Source organism: Agelaius phoeniceus, chromosome 19, assembly GCF_051311805.1.
Source record: "Agelaius phoeniceus isolate bAgePho1 chromosome 19, bAgePho1.hap1, whole genome shotgun sequence".
Classification (NCBI taxonomy): domain Eukaryota; kingdom Metazoa; phylum Chordata; class Aves; order Passeriformes; family Icteridae; genus Agelaius; species Agelaius phoeniceus.
In genome coordinates, this window is record NC_135283.1 from 10779461 (window position 1) to 10798146 (window position 18686).

Consider the following 18686-nt stretch of genomic DNA (forward strand, 5'->3'; position numbering starts at 1 on the left):
CTAGAAAAAAAATCCTCTTTCTCCCTTTCTTTCTCCCCTCTTCACAGCTGCTCTTTGAGTAAGGCCATACCTAACAATTATTCAGGAAAACATTATGTTGACATTACTGTTTAGAAAATAAAAAAGGGTTTTTAAAGCTAGAGAGTAACATCATGACCATATAGCACTAGTGAATGATTAAAAATTTAGATGACTGCCTTTGAAACAATAAAAAGCTTTCGAAGCTTCTTAATGAGCAGCTATCAGAAATAAAGCATTTAAAACTTCAGAAAGTGCCTCTGTGGAAATTTCATTGTCTTTGATGCTGTAAAATAACTGCAGGGTGGATTCATTTCAAGTTCTTTTTAGCATACTGGTCGTTTAGAAATATTGGGAGATATCTTTCTTAGCAATATGTGGGGAAAACAATGTCTTGGTCGCTTTCATTTATCTGCAATTTGACAGGAGTGCAGTTTATTAACTTGAAAAGAGACAGATACATTATCTGAAACACAGAGAGTATAGTGGGTATTGCCTCCTTTTTATACCAGTGGGAGTCCATGACACTTTGAACTTGCTCACCATTAAACGCCTTCCTGAGTTGTTGAAGAGGCCTTTAAAAAGGGAGCCTGTGCATTTATGATGTAAATTCGTTATTTTGACAGTCTTTGAAATCTGTCATATTCACGTCCAATTTAATGCACCGCAAAAATTCTTTTCTTTTAAAATACTTTTCTTTTAAGATTTCAAAGCCATTTTCATGTAGAAAACTATTGTTATACCTAATATATCCTGAAAGTGTTTTAGCAAAGGAACTTATATGATTCTGTTTTAAGTCATGTCAGGTTTTAAAACATGTCATTTCTTCAAATAAGCTTTGACCACACCGTTTTTTTTTTTTCATTAGTTAAAGTGCACTTGATTTCCATGGATACAATTAGTCAGAATATCTGCTATAGGATCATCATTGGATCAAACAGGGTCCTTTCAGGCTGTATTCCACGGAGCAATTGCCCACATATCTGAGATCAATACAGCCCAGCACACGGGTAGGGAGATGCAGGGAGCTGAGGGCTGCTTGGGAAAGTGGAGGATTGCACTGAAGCACAGCACATTTAACGAGAACCTGGGCCAGTGGGAAAATTAAACAGCTCCTTTTAAAATGGTGAGCTCTGAGTATTTACTCTGAATGTGGAGTGGGGCGAGGAGGAGCAGGACGGGAGGGGGCCAGGAGGCATCTGATGAAATCCAAGTTCAGTTTATTTCTGGTCAAACCCAAGCCTCACACATTTCAACTCCATCTTCAATCCAAACAAACCTCCTTGGGCTTGCTAATCCTCATTACACAGTGGATTTTAGCTGTACCTGCACTTCTTTATCAGTTTGCAAGATATTTTCAGCCGGTACAGAGGTCTTCATGCAGCTCTGCTTCAAAGCCGTGTACAGAGGAGGTTCTGTGCACAGTTTCAGAGAGTATTTTCATTTACAGATGGCTTATCACTTTGGGAGAGGGGGCTGGTGGGCAGGGGGAACACATTCCTCCAAAGCAGCCCAGAATCATCCTAATCTAGGGAAACGATCAAATAAGAGTTTCAAAGATCTCCTACTACAAAGGAAGGCATTAAGCTCACTCCTTGCCTGCCCAGACTCCAGGGCTGTTTTGGAATACATGGAAATATCTCTGTAGCATGAAGGAACCTTCCACTGATGGTTTAAGCACCATTTCACATGTCCCCAGTGGCTGGGTTTAAAATGCAGTGCACCATGAGGGAGATAAACCAGGAGAATCATTACTTCAGTGGCATTTAACCCTATAATTGGGTGGTTTTTTTGGGCCCTGATTTTATAAGGTCACCCTGTTATTTCCTTTGCTGGCTGGCTTGTGATGGTGCTCTCACATGTTATTACTCTCTTCCATCACAAGGAATGATATTTCAGGACTGAAAGGGCGAAAGATTTGTAAGGACTGTCCTTTCCCACACTGTGATTGTCTGAAAGCTTCAAACAGCCAAAGGCTGAGTGGAAATGTGCTTTAGATGGTGTCTCTGGGGCAGAAATCCCACCTGGTCTAGGGGTAGAAAAGAACTGTAAGGATCTGATTATTTCATGGTTGGATCGCCTCGTTCCCCTGCAAAGGGAGGATATACTTTCCTGATAGAGCTTGTATCAGATATTAAACCAATACTACACTTGATCTCAGCAAAAAGGCCATTAAATCTCACAACTTGAAAAAGGCATCTTGCTCCTTGAAGCAGGGAATCCTGCAGTGCCTGCTGCCTGCTAACCCGATGGCCCTCGCTCGCAGAATTCATTGCTGCTGTCATTTCCCCCAGCCTCGGCTTTCACTGGCACGAGCAAAACCTTGGGCTGCATGAGAAAATACTTTGAAATGGTGCCTAATTGACTTGGGCCTGGTTCAGGATATAGTACACCACACAAACCACCATAACATCAATCAGAGGCACAGAGGATGTCCCCATGTTTGGCTTAAACTACAGGGTATTTCCTTTGCCGAGAGCATTTTAATCACACTTAAGTATAGGTTTGCCATGGCAAAAAGGACAGACCTATTCCAGTCCTTGATTTTTCCCACAGAAGGAAACTTCTGTCAGGCATCCCAGGAAATGGCCCCGGGTTCATTGCACCAACTGCACTGACTTCACCAGCCTTATCTTGCCTCTCCTCTCCTCACTCCCACAAAAGTCCTGTTTCTGTGGTCTGCAAGAGGAATATTTCCATCCAAGTCTGATGGCATTACACTGAGCCTCTGGGATCTACTCTCCCCCATTTTCCTCCTGGGTTTTGTGCCCTTTCCCCTCACTCCCCCTCTCCAATTAGTCCTCTGATAGTGCCTCTCTGGTAGAGGAGGAACAGGAGCCAGTTGTTAAGGATATTAAAAATGTTATTTCAAGGAGGCTACTGAAAACAGGCAAAACTTGTTGTTCTTTTGGGCATGACTGCCCTGCTCAACAGAGCTGGTCTGCACCCAAAATTATGGCATTTTCATGCCTCAACACAGTCACAGATGAACGAATCACTTATTTAACAACTATCACTGTCAGACACAACTGTTGGGTTTAAATATCTCAACTTTTGGTCATGCAAATGTCCACACTGAATATTTTCACTAAGCTTGAGTAACCTCTGTGAAAACCAAATCTTAGGGATCACAAACTGCGTTTGGAAATCCAAACTGATGGGTTAGAAACAAACCAAGGGCTGGATCCCCTTTAGAGCAGCAGCTCAGGGACAGCAGCACCTGGTTTTGGGCAGGTTCCAGGAGAAGTGAGGCTGTGGACTGTGCCACCAAAGTGCATTGCCAGAGCTGGAACTAGCCAGAGATTAAAGTCATGCCTGGGCATGCTGGGAGCAATCACTAATGGCCATTTCAGGCATCATTTCCATTGCTCAGTGCACACAACACTCATTCTTTATCTTTCGCTTCATGTGAAATGGGGGTGATTTGCTTACAAATATCAGCAAGAGACAGAAAAGGAAAAAAGGGGGAACAAGCCCACGTTAAACCATTCTGATAAATCAGACATACAGCAGGGGAAAGGATGAGATAGTGCAGGAGAGTAAAAGCACCACTGTCTAAGAAAGCCCTCTGAAAGCCAGCCGTGACAAGCTGTAACTCATTGTCTTGCACTGGTGTGCAGGGAGCAGAGCAAACACATAAATGACAATTCACATCCCAGCTGACACCAGCCTCAATTCCTGACCCACTGAGATGCCACCTCTGGGAACAGTCATGAGATGAGTATTTTATTGGAAAGAGGGTTGAGGGGTCATTCCAGTGGGACAAAGCTGGCAAGTGAATCACACACCCACGTCAGAGGGGGAAGGACATTCCCTGGCAGCCTGAGCCATCGCTCCTGCTCTGGGGGCACAAGGGGCTGTGCTCACATGGATGGGCTCCACAGCACCCAGGACAACAGGAGCTGATCCTCACATGCCTGTCACAAACATATTTTATGAAAAATCTTTTCGTTAGGATCTTTTCTCCTGAGAAGGTGGGAAGCTTCAGCTTCCCCATGTTTTGCTGCTATAGAATGTGATTTGGTGAATTGTTTACCCAACAGGTGAAATTGTTTTTATTTGATGACCAATGACACCTGTGTGGAGGCTGTGAGCAGTCACAAGATTTTATTATCATTCCTTTCCTTTCAAGCCTTCTGATGTCTCCTTTCTTCTATTCTTTAATGTTGTTTTAATATATAATTTTCTTTTAATACAATATATATTATAAAATGATAAATTAGCCTTCTGAAACATAGAGTCAAGATTCTCATCTCTTCCCTTCCCCTGAGACCCCTGCAAACACCACCACAAATGCCCAGCCCCAAACTGACTGGGATTGAGGAGCTAAATCCACTTCTCTCAGTACTACATGAGAGTGCAAGTGCAGAGCCCTGCAGAGTTTTGACAAGAGCCCTGCTCAACAGGCAGGCCTGAATCCCATTTCCAAATGGCCTTCAGGCACAGCCAGTGCCCTGCCCTGGAGGGAAAACCAGCTGCTTCCAGGGAAAAACACAGGGCACAAATGTTCTGCTGTGGCCCTCTGTCCCAGACTCGTGGCCATGCAGAGCCCTGGACTCACAGCAGCACTCCTGGGAATGAAGGAACAACCACTCACCCTCATCTGGGAGAGAACAGCTCAGATGAATGCAGACATTTCCCAATTATGTCAAAGGGCTCAGTGCCTGGGACACACGGCTGCAATTCCTGAAAGAATCCGAGCAAGGCAGGATCTGGGAGTCCTGGTCTGTTGGGCAACATCAGCCAGAGAGCAAACCCAAGGAGTCACTGAGGAGCACCAGGGCACTGGGACACACACCAGGACATCCTGGTGGAGCAGCCTAACCATGCCTAAGGGCAATGGTGGCAGAGAGGAAGCCATGGAATGGCCTTGCACACACTTCCCACAGCTTTGTGCTCCTCTGTTTCCTGATGCCCACCTTCACCTGCACAAGGATTCACGTGCCCAAGCCAGCTGAGATGGTTTTGGTTCAGCCAGGCTCCCCCAACATCCCTTCTGCTAAAATCCACTTGATATTTTTGCTGTTTATTTGTCATCTTGGGGCTTTTTAATGTCCCCTGAAACAGTCTGCAAATGTAAATCCTGCTGTTAGGATTGTTGAAAAAAATCAAAATAACAACAAAAAAAAATAATAAAGAAAAATCAGAAGGAAAACATAAAAAGTAAGCACTGGGAGGCACGCCAGGACATCCTGATGGAGCAGCCTAACCATGCCTAAGGGCAATGGTGGCAGAGAGGAAGCCATGGAATGGCCTTGCACACACTCCCCACAGCTTTGTGCTCCTCTGTTTCCTGATGCCCACCTTCACCTGCACAAGGATTCACGTGCCCAAGCCAGCTGAGATGGTTTTGGTTCAGCCAGGCTCCCCCAACATCCCTTCTGCTAAAATCCACTTGATATTTTTGCTGTTTATTTGTCATCTGGGGGCTTTTTTAAATGTTCCCTGAAACAGTCTGCAAATGTAAATCCTGCTGTTAGGATTGTCGAAAGAAATCAAAATAAAAAAGAAAAAATAATAATAAAGAAAAATCAGAAGGAAAACATAAAAAGTAAGAGGCAATGAAATATCTCCCAGACGGAAAGGGAAGAGTAAAACTGCAACAGTGGGTTGCAAAAGCAAAATCCATTGAACTTCACAATCCTAGCAACACATCCCTTTGTTTATGAACCATCTGAAGCAAGTTCTACCCTGCAAACTCCATGGGGAACCTTGATTTCTCTAGCCAAATTAACTAATTTTCCTAACACACACTAAAATCTGCCCATTTGATCTGTCACTCAAAGCCTGTCCTCCAAGTACATAAAAACACCCCGGAGTTTTGATGCCACAGCAGCCCATAAGGACAGTGACAGCATCCCCAGCAAACTGGGCTCCACCAGGTGGGTTCCCCACCTCTTTTCCAGGAGGGGCACCAAGAGCTCAACTGTGCAGGAAATTAAAAATTAAAATATACATTTTAAATGCATAAAATATACATTAAAATGTACATTTAATTACAGTAAATACAACTAAATACATTAAAATATACAAGTTAAAATATAAATGTAAATGTAAATAAATTTAAAATTACATAAATAAACCCATTTTTATATATTAAACAGATTATATATTTATACCATATATAAAATAATTGTCATTTAAAGTCTCAAGTAGACTGAGGGGAAAAGAGTGGGACTTCACTTCCTTTACCTTGGAACCCCTGTGGCACCCAGGTGCTGCTTCTTCCTCTGCCCCCAGGTACTGAATAACTTCAGCTACAGCTGGAAAAACCCACCCAGATGTCCATGAACACAGGCTGTGCCAGGGGTTTGCATGGAGCAAAATCTGGCTGTAAATATAATGGAACCACAGGCTCATTTGGGCTGGAAAAACCTTTAAGGTCATTGAGTCCAGCTGTAAATCCAACAGTGCCAAGGATGATCTTTAGAGGCACAGGAACCCCACAGGTCTCACAGGATGAGGTCAACTCAAAGATTTTTTTTTTTCCCCATTTTTCCTCCCCAGTTTCTCTTTACTGACCTTTGAGAATTTCACTTCTTTGTGTGAAAGCGGCTGTGCATCCCTGAGCTGCCCCAAAGTGCCCAAAATAGCCCATGGAACCCACCCTGGGGCAAGGGCTGCTATGGGAAGGAGAAAATCTCCATCCCCTGCCCCAAGGGGGAAAACCTTGTGCTATTCCTGCTCCACAGACTCAGAGCAGTCTTCATCCAGCTCCTGCCTGGAGCTACAGGGGTGTCCTGGATCCCCTCATGAGTGAGAGATTCAGAATTTCAATTTGATGCCCCACTGGGTAGGCTCCATCCCATTGCTTCACAAAAAAATAAGGGAAAAAGCCTGGAGAAATAAGAAATTATGTTCTGAGACTCCATCCCATTGCTTTACAAAATAAAAATAAGGGAAAAAAACCTGGAGAAAGAAGAAATGATGCTTTGAGATTCCATCCCATTGCTTCACAAAAAAATAAGGAAAAAAACCTGGAGAAAGAAGAAATGATGCTTTGAGTGGTCCAATGCAGTAGAATGACTTAGTGACATGAGAATTAGGGTCCAATTTGTGTTTTATGGGATGTGAAATGCAGCAGGTTCAGAGCTGCTTTCCCATCCTGGCATGAGGCCCCCAAGAGCTCTGAAGCTGCTGCTGAAGCTGTTTGCTTTCTCTAGGAAAGCTTCTGGCCACCAGGACCAGATGGAGATCTCAAACCTCATTTGCAGTGAAGATAAAATGCCAGAGACAACACGAAGCAATAACCTAAATGGAAATGCTGATGATGGTTTAGGTTTTAAACATTCACAATTTCACTGCTGTCACTTCATTGCCAAAGACTGCAGGCCCAGACAGACAGACAGACAGGGAGCACACAGATCTGTAAGAGAGCCTAGCACATTTTTTCTTTTATAATTTCCAATTGGGTTTATAATGTGCTGATTGTTCATGAATTATTTTTATACCAGTGTTTCCCCAGCTCCTGAGACATGACTAACTACAGAAGAGGCCTGACAAAAACTGCATTATTTTGATATTAGGAAAAAAATTCATCCCTTTAAGGGTGGTGAGGCCCTGGCACAGAGAATCTGTGGCTGCCCCTGGATCCCTGCAGTGCCCAAGGCCAGGCTGGATGGGGCTTGGAGCACCCTGGGACAGTGGAAGGTGCCCCTGCCATGGCAGGGGTGCTGCAATCAGATGATTTTAAGGTCCCTTCCACCCAAACCATTCCATGATTCTGTGCAGAATGGGGAATGCTCTGCTGCATTCACCCATCTTTGGGTGCTCTTAAATTTTGGATTAAATTAAATTTTGGATCAAATGAAATTCTGGATTAAATTAAATTAGATTAAATCTACATAGATTTAATCCAAAAATGCACAAAAAGTCCTGCCACCTTTAAGGAGAAGCTCCCAGCAACAGCTCTCCTCTCTGGAGTTTGGGTGGGAAGCTCCCTAGTACATTTTACAGCTTCATGATTTTTTAATTATGATTATTTTGTTATGTATTATGTATTTTTAATGTATATTTTATATATATTTTTATACATTATATATATTATACTATAAATATAATATAATATAATATAATATAATATAATATAATATAATATATATTATATTATATAATATAATATTATATTATATTATATTATATTATATTATATTATATTATATTATATTATATTATGTTATATTATATTATATTATATTATATTATATTATATATTATAGTATATTATAGTATATTATAGTATATTATGTATTTTATACCATATTTATATAATATATTATATTAATATGTTATATATAATATATTATATTAATATTTTATATGTTATATATAATATATAATATATCATATATCATATAATATATAATATATAATATGTTATATATTATATATTATATATTATATATTATATATTATATATATATTTATGTATATTTTTAATATATTATTTTATGTATATTTTTTTAGGCAAAGCTGCTGCTCACCTGTTGGAAAGCCCAGCTCTGACACATCCCAGGTGCCTGGTGGCAGAACCTTGCAGGCACTGAGTGCCACCAGCCCAGCCAGTGTCCCCTGCTCCTGGCTGAGCACCTGTGCCCTGCTGGCACCACAGCATGGAAAATCCCCCAGGACGGAAAATCCCCCAGGCACAACTCCTGGGAGAGCTGCTCTGCTTTCTGCTTGTGGGGCCCCTGCTGCACAAACACGGGAGCTGAGCTGGTGAACAAAGAGATCATTAAAAACATAAAAAAGAGGAGGTGAACAGGCTCCTGCTTGCACAGGCACGAGGAGCAGCCTGGGGTGGGCAGGTGCTGTCCTCCACAGCCACCCCAGCCTGCCTGAGCTCAACAGGCACTGAGGGGAACTGGGGGCTGCAAAATCCCTCCCAGTTCTGAATGGTCATGAGTATAAATTCTCATTTATACCAAAGGCTTCAAAGGGTGGCAGTGGAAGGGGTAATCCTGCTCGTACTTCTGCTGATCAGAGCAGGTGAGCTCATTTCTCTGCAGGGCTGTGATCCTGCACAGGCTACCAAAGTTAAATATTGGGAGTTGCCAACCCTTGTTCTGTTAATTCTCTGGTATTGGAACCCTGGTTACTGCTGGGAATTTGAGATTTTCTGTGCTGCCAGGCACTGACCCCCAAGAGAAAACTGCACTGAGCTGAGGCTGTGGAGAAGCTTCCAAAATGGAATGACAGAACTGAGATTGTGGGAGTGGAGTTTGAATAGAAGTGTGTGATATCACAGGGTGGAAAATTAGAGTTTAAGGTTTTAGAATACAGTAATAGATGTAAAGCAAGATGGAGGTTTTAGGGTGGAGGCTGCTCCTTCTTCTTCACCTTCTTCTCCATGGGTTTGGGTGGTTTTGTGTAATTGGATAAAAATCCACATTACAGGGCATGGGTGGTTGGTTATTGGGTTAAAGGTAAAAATAATTTAGGTGTCATTTCTTAATTGGACAGTTTATCCTTAAAAGGCCTTGTAGAGAGAGAGATGGGGCTCTATTTTTAGTTTGTTAGAGTGAAGTGCTGTAGAGCTCAGGGTTTGTGAGACTGTGACATAGATCAGAACTAATAAACACCTGAGTCCCAACAAGAAACACCCTCGAGCACATTTAATCCTGACCCTGGCATAAAGGGGCAAAGAATGCTCACTGTGGGAGCCATAGCCAAGGCACAATGAGGGTGGCTCCTTCCAGGAGCAGAGAAATCCTCATTTTGCTCTTCCCCAAACAAGTGGAATGGATCATTTTCTTCAGAACTGGGCAGTTATTCCACTTACTCCATTTTATTCTATATAAACAAAATAGTTTTCCTCAGCTCTCATGGCGCACCTGTGCTCTGCTATCCCCACCCTGGTCACACCTGGCTCTGCTCTCTCTTCTCCCCCTGCCTTTCTCTCCAAGAAATACCCTCGAGCACATTTAATCCTGACCCTGGCATAAAGGGGCAAAGAATGCTCACTGTGGGAGCCATAGCCAAGGCACAATGAGGGTGGCTCCTTCCAGGAGCAGCCCCCTCCCAGAGCAGTGAGCAGAGCAATCCTATTTTCCTCTTCCCCAAACAAGTGGAATGGATCATTTTCTTCAGAACTGGGCAGTTATTCCACTTACTCCATTTTATTCCATATAAGCAAAATAGTTTTCCTCAGCTCTCATGGTTCACCTGTGCCCTGCTATCCCCACCCTGCTCACACCTGGCTCTGCTTCTCTTCTCCCCCTGCCTTTCTCTCCAGGTGTCCCAGGGGCTCCTCTCCTGTGTGACACGGTGACCACAAAGGGAAATGTGCAATTGTGGTGATCCAGGGCACTCAGGTCAGGAAGCTGCTCGTGTGCAGGCTGAAAAGGCAGAGGAGCAGTGCTGGTGCTGCAGACACAGCTCCCAGCAGGGAATCACAGCTCCAAAGCCAACAGCGCTGAGCCAGCACAGCCCCAAGAGCAGCTCCTGCACCTCCAGCCCCTTCCCTGAGCTCTGAGGGTGCTGCAAGGCCAGAGGGATCAGCTGAGGGTGATTTCCAAAGGCAGCATTTCCCTGGGCAGGGGACAGCCCCAGGTGGGTGGCACTCGTGGCCAGGAGCTTGGGGAAGCCATGCCCAGCTCCAGAACAGCAAACACCCTGGGGATGCTGGGGACTAAAGGGTTTCACTGATGAAAACAGGCATTATCTACCTCAGCTTCTGCATCCTTGCCATACAAACAATTGCATTTTCTCCCACTCCCAGAAGAGCTCCAATGAGCCCTTCAGAGCAGCTCCTGTTTAATTCCAGTTTATTAATTTCTCCCAGTCTTATCCTTATTCCCTCTGAGCAATATTCAGGCACACAGTGCCCCAGCTTGTTCCCCTGCAATGCAATTTTATCTAAAACCTGCAGGTTCTGGAGGTCCCAGCAGGGCCCACCCCATGTGTTTCACCTTGCCCTGGAGCAGGGACAAGCTGAGGTTCTGGCCCATCCTTGTCCCCAGCTTTCCTCAGGGGCCATGCACATCCTTCTGCCTCCCATGGGCACAGATTTGGGAATTTTGCAGCAAGAGTGAAGGTACATAGCAAAAAACAAAAACAAAACAAAACAAAAAAATGGATTTCCCTTTGCAAGGTCTCCCTCTCACCCTGCCTTTGCCAGGATCTGCTGAGATTCATCCTCTGAGTTTTTCTTGGGGAAGGCAGGGGGGAAGCATTTGTTTCCCAGTTCCAGATTTTCGCCTGCACTTACATGTTTGTCCATGAAAAAAAAAAAAGTCCTCTATTGTAAAACTTGTCAAATGAGACCACCCAAGTGGCCAGAGGGAGGGAATTGGGAAGGAGGAAGAAATGCCTTGAAAACCATTTTCTTTTTGATGGTTTAGAAAGGGAATTGAATGTTATTGTCTCACTTTAAATATGTTCTTTATGAGGAGGTCATGTAGCAGGCACATAATTTTCCAATTACAACCGTGCAGATAACATGGAAACAAAATATATGGAGATTTTCCAAAACAGAGGACGCCTTTTCAAACAATATACTGTACATCTTCCAAGGCCCAAAATAAAGCAGAGAGCTTTGCTCAGGAGGAGCTAGATACAGTTGTAAGCTGCTAATCACTTCCTTTTACCCACTGTTTTATTGTCAGCAGAAAACCTAAACTCAGTCAGCCACCAGATAATAACTGGAAAACGCTGTCTGAGCTTTGATGGAGGTTTCTGAGGATGTGCTGGTGCCATCCTGGAGGAGCCTCCCCAAACCCACTCAGAGCAGAGGAGGAATTCAGCCCCACTGTATGTGACCCCTCCAAAATCCAGAGAGTTTTCCCAGCAAAACTTGCATGAAGGGAATTGCAGGATCACATCCCATTAAATGGGCAGGAAATGAGGCTTAAGTGAAAATTACTGTTCCTTTTTAAACATCTTAGGGAAAGGGGGGACCTGGGGCTCTGAGGGGGATCCAGGTGCGATCCCCTCTCTCCAGCTGCAGGACACCCCCAGCTTGGTGTCTCCCAGCCTTCTCCCAGGGCTGCTGAGATTTCTGGCCCTAGCTTGGGGTGAGATGGCTCTGATAAAGTGATTTCAGCTTTTATTATAAAAAAGAAAAGCTCAAATCAAGCCTAAATCTTATGAAAAAGAAAAGCCTAAATCAAGCATCGAGGATGCTGCAGCGCCGGCGCTGGGGCGGCTCAGCAGCGGTGGCCCCGATGTCCCAGATGGAGTGGCACAAATTCAGTGGGTCAGAAGCCCCTTTTTATCCTGTTTTTTGTCCCTCTGGATTGGTTTCTGTTTGGATCCTTCATTTGCATGAAGGTTTAAGGCTCTTGGTTGGCCCATGACAGTTCTGTCCAGGCTGGTTTCGCTTGGGGGGTGCTGCACTTTACTGAGGTGTTATTTCTTATAACTCCCCCTTTAATCCCTTTTACAATATAATAACCAAACTAACAGTACGTGCTTAACAATTATCAGCTATTTTACAACCGTTTCTAAGCTGTTTTTAACGCTGGGATGTGGCAGCAGGGGCTGGGATGGGGCACATTCCTCCAGGGTAAAACCCCACAGGAGCCATCCCTGGGCTGCTCCCGCAGGCTGGGATGTGGCAGCAGGGGCTGGAGCTGCTCCTGCTGGCTGCTGTCAGAAACAGGACCAGATTCCCGGTGCTAAAAGTGATTTCAGCTTTTATTATAATAAAAGAAAAGCCTAAAGCAAGGGGGCCCATGGGCTGAGCAGGAGCGTTCCCATCGAGGATGCTGCAGCTGCTCCGGGGCTGCTCTGCAGCGATGGCCCCGATGGAGCAGCAGAAATTCAGTGGGTCAGGAGCCCCTTGATTTTATCCTGGTTTTTGTCCCTTTGGATTGGTTTCTTTCTGGATTCTTCATTTGCATCAAGGTTTAAGGGGCTTGATTGGCCCATTCCAGCTCTGTCCAGGGGAGTGCTGCCCTTTACTGAGGTGTAATTTCTTATAACTCCCCTTTTAACCCCTTTTACAACCTAACAACCAAACTAACAGTACATACTTAACAATTATCAACTATTTCACAACACTTTCTCACCTATTTTTAACAGCTGAATCAAGGTGTGGATGAGGAGGGGTCACTGCCACTGTCATATTTTCTGAAAAATCCCTTCGCCAGGATTTTTCTCCTGAGAAGCTGAGAAGTCTCAGAAAAAAAATGTAAACTATAATTATCTGATTGCTTAGAATGTGGTCTGGAGGTTGCTCACCAACAGGTGCATCTTTGATTGGTACCATGTGAATTGTTTTTAATTGATGACCAATCCCAGCCCAGCTGTGTCAGGACTCTGGTCAGTCACAGGTTTTTTATTATCATTCTTTATTATTATGATTTTTTTATATCATTTATTATTTAAAAACTCTCACAGGTTTTTTATTATCATTCTTTTCTAGCCTTCTGATGTCTCCTTTCTCTTTCTTTAGTACAGTTTTACTATAGTATTCTTTTAATATAATATCTATCATAATATAATAAATCAGCCTTCTGAGACCTTGGGGTCAATTCTCATCTCTCACCTTGTCCTGGGGACCACAACAACACCACAACAATTAATAACCACAACCACAATTAATAACCACAGGTCACAGCAGGGAAACCCTGCACAGCCCCTTCCTTCCCCACACACCTGGGCTGGAGTTTGTGCAGCAGCAGCCAGGGGTGGCTCTTTTCCACCAGTTTTGCTGGGATTGACCTTCCCCACTGTCTCTCTGGTGCTCCTGGGGCAGAGAGGTGCCCACCTGGCCTGGACACCTGCAGGGCACAGCCACCAGCCTGGCTGGCAGGGCTGGTGTGCCCTGGGCAGGGTCCCATGGACGTGTGCCCACTGCAGTGCCAATTCCTTCCTGGGGATGGAAAACTGTGGGGAAAGGGGGGCCCCAAGATGCCCCTCCTGGTCTTCTCCACCTGCTGAGGATGGAGGAGGGATGAGGATGCATTTGGGTACAAAATGAGCTCATAAATTATCACGGGGGTTTTATCCCTTCCCATTAGAAAAAGCACCTGATAATCCTGGTGTGCAAATCCATGCCTGGGAGGAACAGGCAGAGTCACAGCTCACCAGGAGACCCTGAAAGTCAGGATAGAGCAGGACAGGTGCTGACCAGCCCAGGATGGAGCAGGAGAGGCGCTGAGCAGGATGGATGGAGCAGGAGAGGCGCTGACCAGCCCAGGATGGAGCAGGACAGGGGCTGAGCAGCCTGGGATGGAGCAGGAAAGGCACTGACCATCCCCAGGACACGGTGACACCGGGTTTGTCACTCACAGCTCTCCCGCACACATTTTCCCAGCAGACAAAACCCTTCAAGTGCCACTCTGGCTCCATGCAGCTGGATTTGACCACAATGAGCGATCGGGGTTTTGCAAAGAGGGTAATTTCAATGTGTTTACACTGCCACCAACCCCCCTGCTTTGTTTGCCCAAGATGCTGGGGATAAGGGGATGTGTCTCTGGTCTCTTTGGAGTTGAAGTGACACAGTAGCCGATAATTGAGTGGATCACTTCTGGCCTAAACTGTCCTGCTTGCAACCCTGGAAAACAATGAATTAGCATGGAGTGAAAGGGACAAGGGTGGCCTGGATTTCCAGCTCCCTACACTGGAAAAAATCTCATTTTGAGAGATGCCTCTCAGTTTCTTTACACTGTAAAAAGCAAATCCATCCTTCTCCTTCCCCACATCTGTTCCTGATGCTCAGGACTGCAAATTTAATACACACAACAGTTTAAACAGCTGGGGACCAAGTACAAAATAACCCTTTACGGCCTGTAGTAACCAACCTACCTGGAGCAACCAATGCCCCATGGATCTTGCTGGTTCCATTTACAGCCCTGAGTAAAGTCCAAGCAACCTGAGTTTCTTGAGGTGTTATATTTTCTTTAGAAATTTACTACAGGAATATGATTTCATAGGTTTGATCCGGGATGAAAAATAAAAATAAAAATAATTTAAAAAAAAACCCAAAAAAACCCCCAAAAAACCCAAAAAACAAAACAAAACAACAACAAAAAACCAAAACCAAAACCAAAACCAAAAAAAACCCAAAAAAACAAAAAAAACCCCAACACAAATAAAACCCCAAAAAACCCCCAAAACGCCCCAAACAAACAAACAAAAAAATCACAAAAAACCAAACCCACACTGAATGAAGCCCTAAGTCCAAGTAACCTGAATTTCCTCGTGGATGAAAAATAAATTTAAAAAAACCCAAAAAACAAATGAACAAACAAACAAACAAAAAAAGAGAAAGAAAAACAAACCACAGTGAATGAAGTAAAAGGAACCCACGTGGAATAAGGAAATAAAAAGAGCAGCAAGGACAGAGGGGGAAAGGCAGGAGTGACCCCAAAGCAAACCACTCCTTTTGTTTAATTGGTTTCTGTGCCGGGCTGCCCAGCAAGACATGTCCCTTTTGAAAGGAGCAGGGCTGGAATTCACACCTGGGAGCTGGACCTGCTGCTCCTGCCTTGGGGAAGGGCTCAAAGGCCGAGTCAGCTCGGATCAGTGTCAGTGCAGAGGGGCAAGAAAGGGACCCGAGCCCTTCCCTTTCCACTGCGCTGCTCCAGAAGAAAGCTGTGTTTGTTCGAGGTGGGCTGGATGGGATTTGGGGGGAGTGGTTTCTTTGTTTTGGGGTTTTGGGTTCTTTTGTGGCTTTTTTATGTTTCGGGGGATTTTGTTTCTGTTGTGGTTTTTGTTTGTTTTTGTTTTGGGTTTTGTTCGGTTTTTTTGGTTTTTTTTTTAAGTATCCACTTTGTATCTATTTCTATCCTCAAAAGGGGGAGGAATTCTGCAAATCCACATGAAAGCTTCCCTGGGAAGCTGCGAGGAGCTGTGCTGGGAGGGGGGGCTCAACCCCCCAGGATGCTCCAGCAAACCCATTCCCAAAAATCAGCTTGACCAGCTCACAGGGGCTCAGCTGCTGCCTGACCCACCCCGGGCTCACTGATCCCTCACAGACACCACCAACCTTCCTAACCTGGGGGTGGAACCATGCCTGATGCTCCATTTAACATTTCACTGCCCTTTTTGGGCTCAGTCCTGGTCCCCATCTCAAGTTCAGAGCCAGGCACGCAGAGAGAACAGGTGATTTTCAGGGATCCATAAAACTGGAAGCCCTCAAGGGTGAATTATCAGGAGTGAATTATCAGGTGCACCCCACAGCGGGACGTGTCTCAGGATCCATCATTTCCTCCTGATCCTGTACAAAAACCAACAATTCTCCCCCAAATCCCATTCAGAGGCATTTGGAGTGGAGTCATTGTCCCAGCCCTCATCAGCTGCAGGAATTAATGACCCCTCAATGCTGTAATGCCTGTCCTTAGCTTGGGACATTTGAAGCCCAGCATCTTCCTCATTCTGCACATTTCCTTCCACCACGAGCAATTCTAATGAGGTCAAAAATTATTTTCCTTCCTTTGCTCTAATCTCCTCGAAGAACAAAAAGAAGTATGAAAAGAAAACACAATATTTATTGTAAATCAGTGACTTCTGCATTAAAATGATCAAAGTGTGTTTGCTGCACACTTGAAGTTCAGATGCAAAGGGATTTCCAACTTAAATAAATAAAAGATTGTTTTTCTGTAATGCAAATTGTGAGGCACAGAGTCGTCAGACACGCTCTGCACAAGGCCTGGCCCACTCCTGCACCCCACATATTTTGCATGGATGATGTTCTTCATCTTTTCAAAAGCTCCACCACTCCACCAGGGCATGCTAATGCGAGCCAAGGGGGGAACTGGACTCTACTTGATGTCTGATTACAATGTGCAGCTTAATAATATAATTTCTCAGCTCAGATATTGATCCTTGGGAGCGAAGCAGTGTTGGGAATAGAGCAGAGCAGGGGGTGGAGAAATCTCTGCTGCCTGTTTTCTCATCTAACAACTCCCCAAAGAGACAGAGCCTTGCCCATCCCACATAGCCAGGCATGACAAGAGATCAAAACCCGCTGGGGACACGCTCTGTGCCTTTCAGGTAACTTATACTATTATTAATGATCATAAAAGAAGCTATCAAGGTATTTTACATTCCTTTCATCTGGCAGGCCTGTGAGCACGTTTGCTAATTGAGGAAGCCTCACTTTTCTGCAAGGTAGACTTTAATATTTCTTCACTACAAGCAGGAAGCAGCAGCACGGGGGTGGCTCTGCTCCCAGGCAGGCACAGCAGAGCCACCACAGGGTGACATCAGCTCCTGGAGCAGGGACAGCGACTGTCCTGCCCCCAGATCAGGGACAGCACCCTGCCCTGTGCACCACAGCCCAGGCAGGAGAGCACAGCTGAGCCCAACCTGCTCACGTGCCAGGCTGGGCTGGTGAGAGCTGAACAGGAAAACAATCCATATTCCTGGATAAAAGAGTGTCAGAGCATCAGGGGTGGGACAGACAGACACCAGAGATCCCTGGAGCAGGTGTGGAACTTGGGGTTCATTGCAAAGGGCCCTGCTGGGAGCTGCCAGCACAGCTCAGAGCAGGCCCCAGAGAAGAGAGGGGCAGAGAGGATGGGAGGGTGAGAGGGTAAGGGAGTAAAAATGGGCAAGAGAGTAAAAGGGTAAGAGAGCAAAAGCATAAGAGAGCGAGGTTCCCATTGCAATACAATAAATCTTCTTCTGTGTTGAATATTCCAATTCTCACTAACCAATCTAGTCCAAGATACAAATCCTACAGCATTTACATACAGCCTGTAATAATCATTCCATTACCACACTGTGTTACATTTTAAACCCTAAAAACTCCTCTTTGGGCCCCTTCTGCCAAGCTGTAGGGTCTGCTCTGACCCTTGGGCCTGTCTGCAAGCAGAGGGTGTTGTTCCATCAAAAGGGGATCACCTTCAGCTGGCTACACCATTGTTTTCCAGTTGTTCAGTAACTGAGGTATCTCAAAACTTGCTTTCATTTCAATCTCACTTATAATTTCCATATTCTCAAAATCTTTTGCCAGACAATCATATTGACAAGGCTCTTCTGTTTCATCTTCCCCAACAAAAGAGGCCTTGTGCCAGCTGGCAGTGCCCTCCCTCAGTGCCACCCTGCTGCACAGCCAGCAGCTCCCCAGGGCTGTTCACTTCTCAGGGACAGCCAGCCACAGCTGGGAATGTTCCCCACGTGGCAGTGGCACTCCAGACAAGCTGGTGTTTTCCCTTTTGTATGTTTTCAGAAGTTGTTCTGGTTTAACCCCATGACCAACACAGCTACTTGTGTGTCAGGAACACTCACTCATCTCCAGGAGACATCTGGACCCTGGAATCACCAGGGAAAATCCCCACTGGAGATTAGGGACATTCACAAATCCATGTGTCCAAGGGCAGGAAGGGGATTAGAGCATCAAAGTGAATAATTAGGGCAGATTCTGGAAGAAGAGCAGCTCCACTTCAAGGGATGTGAAAATGGAAGTTGAACCTGAAATATTTGTGGCAGTCTGGTGGATGCTGTGAGAGGCAGCACATGTTTGCCTGTGTGTGAGTGAGCACTCCTGCTAAGTGTGGGAGGCAAAATGTGTGCTGAAGTGTTTGCAGAATGCAGAACTACATCTAAAACTGGTGGGTTAAAATCTGAGGGGAGTAAGTTCACTCACCCCACACAGCTTCAAGGGAACCAGTGAACCAAGATCCACCAAGAAAAGGCAAAGTTCAGCCACAGCACAGCTCAAGCTCACTTGTACAAGCCCAAACTTTGTCAGAACTACACCAGGCTTTCAGTTCCTT